This window comes from Apodemus sylvaticus, chromosome 7 (genome assembly GCF_947179515.1).
Source record: "Apodemus sylvaticus chromosome 7, mApoSyl1.1, whole genome shotgun sequence".
Lineage (NCBI taxonomy): Eukaryota > Metazoa > Chordata > Mammalia > Rodentia > Muridae > Apodemus > Apodemus sylvaticus.
Window position 1 is genome coordinate 91,821,081 of NC_067478.1, and position 11,329 is coordinate 91,832,409.

General features: G+C 37.6%; 1 pseudogene; it reads right to left on the reverse strand.

Annotated features, from left to right (window-relative positions):
* Positions 1-4,929: 4,929 nt before the first annotated feature.
* LOC127689767 (olfactory receptor 143-like) lies at positions 4,930-8,139 on the reverse strand (annotated as a pseudogene).
* Between the last annotated feature and the right edge of the window lie 3,190 nt (positions 8,140-11,329).

Here is an 11,329-nt window from a genome sequence, read left to right on the forward strand (position 1 = left end):
CGACCTCATTGACATAGGTGCTGGTGTAGGAAAGTTGGAGGAGAAGGAGAATGTCACACAAGTAATGTTTGATGACATTAGCATTGTAAAAGGTCAGTCTGAGAATGCAGCCTGGGTGGGCAAAGGATCCCATAAGCAGCAAAAGATATCACAGAACAGACCTGAGGGGACATGGTGACCTTCTACAGCAGTGAAATACAGATGGCCACATAGCAGCCATAGGCCATTGAGGTCAACATGAGAAGACAAAAAAGAGAAAGAGAAACAGCTGAGTTATGCCCCCCTCATAGGAGATAACATTCTTCTCAGAGACAATGTTCATCAGCATTTTGGGGCTGATGAAGAAGGAGTAACAGCAATCAATGTAGCAGATGTTGAAGAGGAAATGAGGGTGTACAGATGAGGATTGAGGCCAATCAGGTGATCAAGCCAAAGTTTCTCAACACTGTGATTATATAGTTTATTAGGAACAGATAAAAGAGAGGCGCCTGGGGCTCTGGACTACCTGTCAAGCCAGCAAGGACAAATTCTGTCATAAAGGAGGCATTTCCAGTCATCATGCATATTATTTAAATTCTAAAAGAGAAAACCATATTAATTCATGCACCATTTCTGATTTACAAATTTACCATCAGCTGAATTTAGCACAACTGACAAAAGTTCTGCTATGTCATCTGAATATATTTTCATTCTCTTCCATTGTGGAAAATATGAGTTAGCCAATGCTTATCTTTATAGTCTGAATACTTCAATAATATTCTTCTGTCCTGGCTTCAACCTATTGAGGTAGTTTGCCTGTCCAGCATGCCTTTTCATTAACTTAGGTGGTGGTGAGATTCATTCCTCACAGTGTTTGAGGTATTCATAGAAGTTACTACTAAAATCTTTGAAGCTAGCAGTTTATAGCAAATATAGAGGCTATCCACTGTAGCTCAAGTTTTATCTTTTTGAAAATATAGTAACGAATATACTTAATAATATAATAACAGTGTTTCTTCACATTTTCTTCTACTCTATTCTAGTTTCACAAAGGGACAAAAGGATTTTCTTTCAAAGGTGTATACAGGTATGAAAAATAATTAATAATCAATGTGGGTGTGGGTTTTATTAATGATACACATTTTAATTTCTAAACAGTATTTTTCATATATAAAATCTTTCTGTACATGGTACTTTAGAATATTGTCTGATATGGTAGCTTTGTATTTCATGTACCACATTAATATGTACCACATGTTTAAACTACACCTTGGCATGTTATACATAATATTTTCACCAGGGATTGTCTAGTTCACTGGGTATACAATTAGAAAGATGTAACTACAATTAACACCATTACATTTTTCACTAATTCAGGAAATTGGCATATGTTCCAATACATTAAAGGATATTTCTCACTTTCTATTCTTTGATATTTAGGGTATCCAGTTTAATATTGAGGTCCTTGATCTATGTGAACTTGAATTTTGTGCATAATAGTAAATAGGGATCTATTTTTATTCTTATACATATAGACATCCAGTTAGACCTGTATCATTTGTTAAAGATGATTTCTTCTTTCTTTTTTATAGTTGTGGCTTCTTGATCAAAAATAAGGTGTTGCATATTTGTGTGAGTTTATTTTTGTATCTTGTGTTCAATTACAATGATCAACATGTCAGCTTCTCTATCAGTACCATGCAGTTTTTATCAGTGTTACTCATTGTAGTACAGCTTGCTGTCAGGGACAGTAATTCCTCCCAGAGAACTTTTATTTTTTCAGTATTGTTCTGTGTTTGTTTATTTTTCCAAAGGAACCTGAAAATTGCCTTCTCAAGGTCTATAAAAGTAGTTTTGGAATTTTGATAGAATTGCATTGAATCTGTAGATTGCTTTTGGCAAGATGGCTATAGTATGTACTCACTAATACATGAATATTGCTATAAAATACAAGTAACACCCTAAACTAGTAACGCCCAGACACAAAGAAACAAAACAAAAAGAAAGGTCCAAGTTAGGCAGCTAGGCTCCCACTTAAAAATGGGAATAAAATAGTCATAAGAGGCAGATGTAGAAAGGGAACTGGCAGGGATTCAAATCAGGGAAGGGAATGGAGAGTTCAGGGTCAGGTGTAAGAAAAGACAGGAGTGACTGCTAGATGGACATTAAAATGAATCGAAATTGAAAATTGACAGTGGAAAAGAGGCTGGGGGGCATATCTCCAAGAAAAGTCAGACATCTATCATAAGAGAAGTAACCAACAAAGACCGGCTTATTGATAAATGGAATAGAAGTGAAGACCCAGAAATGAACCCACACACCTATGGTCAATTGATCTTTGACAAAGGAGCTAAACCAATCCAATGGGAAAAATATAGCTCCTTCTACAAGTGATGCTGGTTCAACTGGCAATTAGCACATAGAAGAATGCAAATATATCCATTCTTATCTCCTTGTACAAATCTCAAGTCCAAGTGCATCAAAACCACATACACTGAAACTAACAGAAAAGAATGTGGGAAAGTATTTCAACCCCAAAAGAACAGGGGAAAATTTCCTGAACAGAACACCAATAGCTTATTCTCTGAGATCAAGATTTGACAAATGGGACCTGATAAAATTACAAAACTTTTGAAAAGCAAAGGACACAGTCAATATTACAGAACAGCAACCAACAAATTGGGAAAAGATCATTACCAGCCCTACATCCGCCAGAGGGATAACATCCAATATATACAAAGAACTCAAGAAGTTAGACTCCAGAGAAGTAAGTAACCCTATTAAAAATGGGGCACAGAGCTAATCAAATAATTTTCAACTGAGGAATATCAAATGACTGAGCCGCACCTAAAGAAATGTTCAACATCCTTAGTCATCAGGGAAATGCAAATCCCAACAACCCTTAGATTCTACCTCACACCAGTGAGAATGGCCAAGATCAAAAACTCAGGGGACAGCTAATGCTGAAAAGGATATGGAGATAGAGGAACACTTCTGCACTACTGGTGGGATTGTAAGCTACTGAAACCACTCTGGAAATCATTTTGGTAGTTCCGCAGAAAATTTGCCATAATCCCGTTAGAGGACCCTGCTATTCCACTCATGGGCACATACCCAGAGTATTCTCCAGCATGTAAAAAGGACACATGCTACACTATGTTTATAGCAGCCCTATTTATAATAGCCAGAAGTTGGAAAGAACCCAGATGTCCCTCAATCGAGGAATGGACACAGAAAATGTGGTATATTTATACACTGGAATACTACTCAGCTGTTAAAAACAATGAATTTATGAAATTCTTAGGCACATGGGTGGAATTGGAAAATATCACCCTGAGTGTGGTAACCCAATCACAAAAGAATGCTCATGGTATGCACTCAGTGATAAATGGATAATAGCCCAGGAGCTTTGGATACACAAGACACAATCCACAGATAAAATGAAGCTCAAGGAGAAGGAAGAACAAAGTATGGATACTGGTCCCTCTTAGAAGGTGGAACAAATACCCACAGAAGGAGATATAGAGACAAAGTGTGGAGAAGAGTCTGAGGGAAAGACCATCCAGAGACTGTCCAACCTAGGGCAGTATCCCATATAAAGTTACAAAACCCAGACACTATTGCGGATGCCCACAAGTGCTTGGTGACCGGAGCAGGATACAGCTGTCACCTGGGAGGTTTTGCTAGTGCATGACAAATACAGAAGGGACACTCTCAGCCAACCATTGAACTGAGAACAGGGAACCCAATGGAGGAGCTAGAGAAAGGATCCAAGGAGCTGAAGGGGTTTGCAGTGACATAGGAGGAAAAACAATTATCAGCCACCTAGTACTCTCAGACCTCCCAGGGATAAATCCATCAACTGAAGAATATACATGGCTCCAGACATACAAGCAGCAGAGGATGGCCTTTTTGGGCATCAAGGGGTGGAGAGGCCCCTGGTCCTGGGAAGGCTCAATGCCACAGTATATGGGAATACCAGGACTGGGAACCAGGAGAGGGTTGATTGGGGAACAGGAGTAGGGAAGATGGGTTATGGGATTTTGAGGGTGGGGGAAGGGAACCAGGAAAGGGGACAACATTTGAAATGTAAATAAAGAATATATCTAATAATAATAATGAAAAGACTTGCACAACATAAACAATAGCAACATTTGACATACCAACGTAGATAGATGAAATTTCACGTCTTTATCCCTAGATGAAGAGTTACAATGAATAGGTGCTGAGTATAGGAGAACTTTGTATTTTCCTGAGATGAGTTTCCTTTTAGGTTATTTGATCTCTAACAGTCAGCTCTAAAAGTATATAAATATAAGTAACTCTAAATAAAATAACATGGCCATATTTAAACATAAAGTTGCAAATATATTTTGTTTCATGTGCATATTTGTTAAATTATAAGTCATGAATTTGAGAGAGAGGTGGGGGAACTTGAAACAAGTTGGAGGGAAAAAATTAGATACAAATTACACATGTACACACACACTCATATAAATATAATTGTTGGAGACATCATGGCTGGAGAGATGACTCAGAGTTTAAGAGCACTGACTACTCTTCCAAAGGTCCTGAGTTCAAATCCCAGCAACTATATGGTGGTTCATAACCATCCATAATGAGATCTGATGCCCTCTTTTGTTGTGTCCGAGGACAGCTACAGGGTACTTATATGCAATAAATAAATACATCTTTAAAAAAAAATGGTCTCTGTATTAAAGTGGCGCTACATTCACATAAAAGCTATACAGAGAGTGGAAAATATTACTTCATTTCACAAAGAAAGAGAAAAAAATAGTAGAGAGGACATATGCATTTTCCACTCTGAACATATTCAAGAAATAAACATGAAAAGAAGGAGAGTGAGCCATAGAAGAAGTGGACAAGGAAGAGAAGTGAAGAGGAGGAAAATTAGAGACATGGCTTATGGCTACAACACAAATACTTCACTTAGATTTTGATTCTCTTTAGTGATCTCTTCATAGCAAGTATGGCACCCTTTTTCTGGAAGCTGTGAATAAGGGGATTCAGCAAAGGCAGCACAGAAGTATAAACTGTTGAAAAAATTTTCCTCTGAACTACAGATTCTTTAGATGATGGTTTAATATTGGCGAGCAGACCAAATCCTTAGAACAGTGCAGCAGTTGTTATGTGAGAATTACATGTGCTCATAGATTTAAAACAACCCTTAGATGATGACAAATGGATAATGTTGATGAGAATCAAAACATGAGGATACAATGAGGAGGCTAGGTCAGGAACAAGGACAGCCACAGAAACAGAACTCACGAGCTCATTGGCATGGCTGCTACCACAGGAGAGCTTAAGAAGGGGAAAAGTATCACACATGTAGTGGTTGATGAATTTGTAACCACAAAACCTGAGCTGACTTATACACCCTGTGTGGAAAACAGCAAAAGAGATACCCATTAAGTGTGCAGCAAGCAGTAGCAGGATACAAGCCCTGGGGGACATGACTATTGTGTGTAGCAGAGGCCTACATTTGGACACATATCTTCTACAGGCCATGGCTGTCCTCAAACAGCACTCAGAGTTAACATAAAGACAGAAAAAACAGCTGAGTCATGCATACTGTGAAGGAGATGGCATTATGTTCTGAGACATATTCCATCAGCATTTTGGGGGTAAAAAAAAATGAATAACAGGTCAATGAAGGACAAGGTGAGGATAAAAATGTACACTGGTGTATACAGATGCGAATTCAGACAGACGAGGCCATTAAGTATAGGTTTCCCAGAGCATAGCAGATTTTTTCCATTTTTTGAGGTCTTCTTCCATTTCCTTCTTCAGAGACTTTAAGTTCTTGTCATACAGATCTTTCACTTGTTTGGTAAGAGTCACCCCAAGGTACTTTATATTGTTTGTGTCTATTGTGAAGTGTGTCATTTCCCTAATTTCTTTCTCAGCCTGCTTATCCTTTGAGTATAGGAAGGCTACTGATTTTCTTGAATTGATTTTATGACCTATCACTTTGCTGAAGTTGTTTATCAGCTATAGGAGTTTTCTGGTGGAGTTTTTTGGGTCACTTAAGTATACTATCATATCATCTGCAAATAGTGATAGTTTGACTTCTTCCTTTCCAATTTGTATCACTTTGACCTCCTTATGTTGTCTAATTGCCCTAGCTAATACCTCAAGTAAAATATTGAAAAGATAAGGAGAGAGAGGCAGCCTTGTCTAGTCCCTGATTTTAATGGGATTGCTTCAACTTTCTCTCCATTTAGTTTGGTGTTGCTACCAGCTTGTGGTATATTGTTTTTACTATGTTTAGGTATGGGCCTTAAATTCCTGTTCTTACCAAGACTTTAAGCATGACAGGATGCTGAATTTTGTCAAATCCTTTTCAGCATCCAATGAAATGACCATGTGGTTTTTGGCAGGATTGATATAATTAAAATGGCCATCTTACCAAAAGCAATATACAGATTCAATGCAATACCCATCAAAATCCCAACTCAGTTCTTCATAGAGTTAGAAAGAACAATTATCAAATACATCTGGAATAAAAATAAAAACCCAGGAAAGCTAAAACTATTCTCAACAGCAAAAGAAATTCTGGGGGAATCAGTATCCCTGACTTCAAGTAATACTACAGAGCAATAGTGTTAAAAACTGCATGGTATTGGTACAGTGACAGGCAGGCAGATCAGTGGAATGTGATTGAACATCCAGAAATAAACCCACACACATATGGCCACTTGATCCTCGACAAAGGAGCTGAAAACATACAGTGGAAGAAAGATAGTCTTTTCAACAAATGGTGCTAGTTGCATGCAGCATGCAGAAGAATGGGAATTGATCCATCCTTATCACCTTGTACTAAGCTCAATCCAAGTTTGTCAAGGACCTCCACATAAAACCAGACACACTGAAGCTAACAGGAAAGAAACTGGGAAAGACCATTTGAGGATATGGGCACAGGAGAAAAGTTCCTGAACAGAATACCAAAAGCATATGCTCTAAGATCAAGAATTGACAAATGGAACCTCATAAAATTACAAAGTTTCTGTAATGGAACCTCATAAAATTACAAAGTTTCTGTAACATAAAGGACACCATCAAAAGGACAAATAGGCAACCAACAAATTGCGAAAAGATCTTTACCAACTCTACATCTGACAGAGGGCTAATATCCAATATATACAAAGAACTCAAGAAGCTAGACCCCAGAAAATCAAATAACCCTATTAAAAAATGGAGTACAGAACTAAACAAAGAATTTTCACCTGAAGAACACTGGAAGGCTGAGAAGCATCTTAAAAAAAATGTTCAACATCATTAGTCAATAGGTAAATGCAAATCCAAAAAACCCTGAGATTTCACCTCTCATCAGTCAGAATGACTAAGATCAAAAACTAAGGAGAAAAGAAGTGCTGGGGAAGATGTGGAGAAAGAGGAACGCTCCTTCACTGCTTGTGGGGTTGCAAATTGATGCAACCACTTTGGAAATCAGTCTGGTGGTTCCTCAGAAAACTAGGCACATCTCTTCCTGAGGACACTTCTATACTACTCCTGGGCATATACCCAGAGGATTCTGTCATGTCATAAGGATTCATGCTACACTATGTTCATAGAAGTCCTATTTATAATAGCCAGTAGCTGGAAAGAACCTAGGTGTCCCTCAATGGAGAAATGGATACAAAAAATGTGGTATATATACACTATGGAGTACTATTCAGTCATTAGAAACAATGCATTCATGAAATTCTTAGCAAATGGATGGAGCTGGAGAACATCATACTTGGTAAGGTAACCCAGTCTCAAAAAGATCAGTCATGGTATTCACTCACTGGTAAGTGAATATTAGCGTAGAAACTTGGAATACCCAAGACATAATCCACATGTCAAATGATATCCAAGAAGAACGGAGGATTGGTCCCTGGTTCTGGAAAGGCTCAATGCAGCATTATAGGGCAATACCAGAACAGGGAAGTGAGAAGGAGTGGATGGGGGAACAGGGGGAGTGAAGATGGCTTATGGGACTTTCGGGGAGTAGGGAGCCAGGAAAGGGGAAAACATTTGAAATGTAAATAAAAATATATCGAATAATATTAAAAAAAAGCTTAGGTTTCCCATCACAGTGCCTCTATAGTTCACCAAGAAAAGGACAAATAAGGGTCCAAAGAAATTTTTTCTCATTTTTAGAGTTTCCTGACAGTTTGCATGAACTCCTTCATGGTAGATACTTCTGAGCCTATTTATCATAGATGCTAATAACCTAACATTGAATCTTTGGAGATTCGAAGTTCTATTCAATCTATAACATCCCTCCAGGAGTATCTAGTTCCCAGGGCAGAGTTCCATGGTCTCCCCTGGGAATTTTTCCACTATGTTAGAACAAATATAAAACAGGAAAACCCAAAGATACAGTCACTTGACATAACTGAGGATTTCCTATCATTGTCTGGGATTTTATAAATAAATATGCAATTCTTTAGCTTTCACCATACATTTAGTAAAGAGTACATTAAAGTATAAAGAAGGAACTTTAAATGCATCTGAATTAAACCCAGGTTGTCATCTTTCTCATATGAACCTGGCAAGAAATAACATATCATGCCCAAGCTTTATTTACACTTATTATTGTATATTGCTATGTGTAGATATGATATAAGATTCATAAAATATAGATTGGCATGCACATCAGTGGTCTGCTGTTTCAACACAATGGATTGAATTGTATACTAATAAAAAGATGTCCCTTTCAAGGAATGCTATTGGGAAAACTCATTATTTATATACAGAAGATGGAACTAATATTCCGTTTTTTATTCTGCAAAGAAAGTCAATTCAAAACTTACCAAAGTTTATTAAGTAATTCATAAATGTTTGAAATTTCTAGAGATAAATAGCAGGAACATTGTTTAGTATCAGGTGATCTCATTTTGATTAAGACTGCAATTGCAGAAAAAAATATTTGAATGGATAAATGGAATTAAAGAACACGCAAAATATCTTCACAAGAAAAAATAGTGAAATGGCAGCAAGTAGAAAAGAATAAAACTTGACAGGTATTCTGTCATTGTATAAATATCTGAATACAAAAACGTAAAAAGCAAAGAATAATAATTGAGTTAGGAAATGTTCAAGTAAAGGCTGGGCATGAAGCACACTGAAATAATGCTTGCTGAGTATGCATGGAACCCTTATTTTGGTATCCATTTTTTGCAAAATATAAATAAGCACAATAATTAAGTGAGTAAATGAATTGAAAAAAGTCCTCCAAAAATTACAATAGTTAATAAATACATAAAATTTTTTCACTACCCTAAGCATCAGGAAAATGCAAATTAAAAATACTTGAAATAGTACATGGGGTCTCAAGCCTGTAATCCTTGCATTTCAGAGGTGTTTACAGAGTAGGTCCCCATGAAAGAAGAAGGAAGATAAAAGAAAATACATACAGACACACAGACACACAGACACATACATACACACACACACACACACACACACATACATTGGGAATCTACATTCCTCCATTCTGAATGTCTTTAATCAAGAAAAGAAATAACTGTCCAGGATGTTAAAGGAAAGCAACCCTAACAAAAATGGTGGCAATTTAAAGTAGTTCAGACACTATGGAATTGATTGTGAAGGTTCGCCACCCCCAGAGTTTAAATGAGATCAGTCACATAATTCTCTTTTGTCATTCCTGGCACCTAATACCTACACACCTGTCTTTACCATAAAATTCTTCTTTCTTGATTTGTTACAGAACCAGTATAGAAATATAGAACTGAATTAGTGGACAATCAAAATACATTTAGTATTCATGAGAGAGTGTTATTTACAATTTAGTTCTGGAAAATCAAGGAAAAAGCATAGAAGTTAAGATGAAGACAAGAGATACTACAGAGCAATAGTGTTAAAAACTGCAAGGTATTGGTACAGTGACAGGCAGGCGGATCAATGGAACAGGATTGAAGATCCAGAAATGTAACCACACACCTATGGCCACTTGATCCTCAACGAAGGGGCTGAAAACATGCAATGGAAAAAAAGATAGCCTTTTCAACAAATGGTGCTGGTGCTACTGGAGGTCAGCATGCAGAAGAATGGGAATTGATCCATCTTTGTCTCCTTGTACTAAGGTCAACTCCAAATGGATCAAGGACCTCCACATAAAGCCAGACACTCTGAAGCTAATAGAAAAGAAACTGGGGAAGACCCTTGAAAACATCAGTACAGGGGGAAAGTTCCTGAACAGCACACCGATAGCTTATGCACTAAGATCACGAATTGTTAAATGGGGCCTCATAAAATTACCAAGTTTCAAAGGACACCATCAGGAGGGCAAATCGACAACCAACAAATTGGGAAAAGATCTTCACCAACCCTACATCAGATAGAAGGCTAATATCGAATATATATAAAGAACTCAACAAGATAGACTCCAGAAAACAAAATAACCCTATTCAAAAATGGAGTACAGAGTTAAACAAAGAATTTTCACCTGAAGAACTTTGGATCACGGAGAAGCATCTTAAAAAATGCTCAACTTCATTAGTCATTAGGGAAATGCAAATCAAAACAACCCTGAGGATTCACCTTACACCAGTCAGAATGGCTAAGATTAAAAATTCAGGAGACAGCAGATGTTGGCTAGGATGTGGAGAAAGAGGAACACTCCTCCACTGCTGGTGGGGTTGCAAATTGGTACAACCACTCTGGAAATCAGTCTGGAAGTTCCTCTGAAAACTGGGCAACTCACTTCCAGAAGATCCTGCTATACCACTCCTGGGCATATGCCCAGAAGATTCCCTAGCATGTAATAAGGATACATGTTCCACTATGTTCATAGCAGCCCTATTTATAATTGCCAGAAGCTGGAAAGAACCCAGGTATCCCTCAACAGAAGAGTAGATGCAAAAAATGTGGTATATCTACACAATGGAGTACTATTCAGCCATTAGAAACAATGAATTCATGAAATTCTTAGGCAAATAGATGGAGCTGGAGAACACCATACTAAGGGAGGTAACCCAGACTCAAAAGATGATTCATGGTATGCACTCACTAATAAGTAGATATTAACCAAGAAAACTGGAATACCCAAAACATAATCCACACATCAAATGAGGTACAAGAAGAACGGAGGAGTGGCCCCTTGTTCTGGAAAGACTCAGTGAAGCAGTATTTGGCAAAACCAGAACGGGGAAGTGGGAAGGGTGGGGTGGGAAAACAGGGGGAGGGAAGTGGGCTGATGGGACTTTTGGGAGTGGGGGTCTAGAAAAGGGGGAATCATTTGAAATGTAAATAAAAAATGTATCGAATAAAAATATACATTTAAAAAATATGATTTACTTGTTTACTGGACTGTGGGACT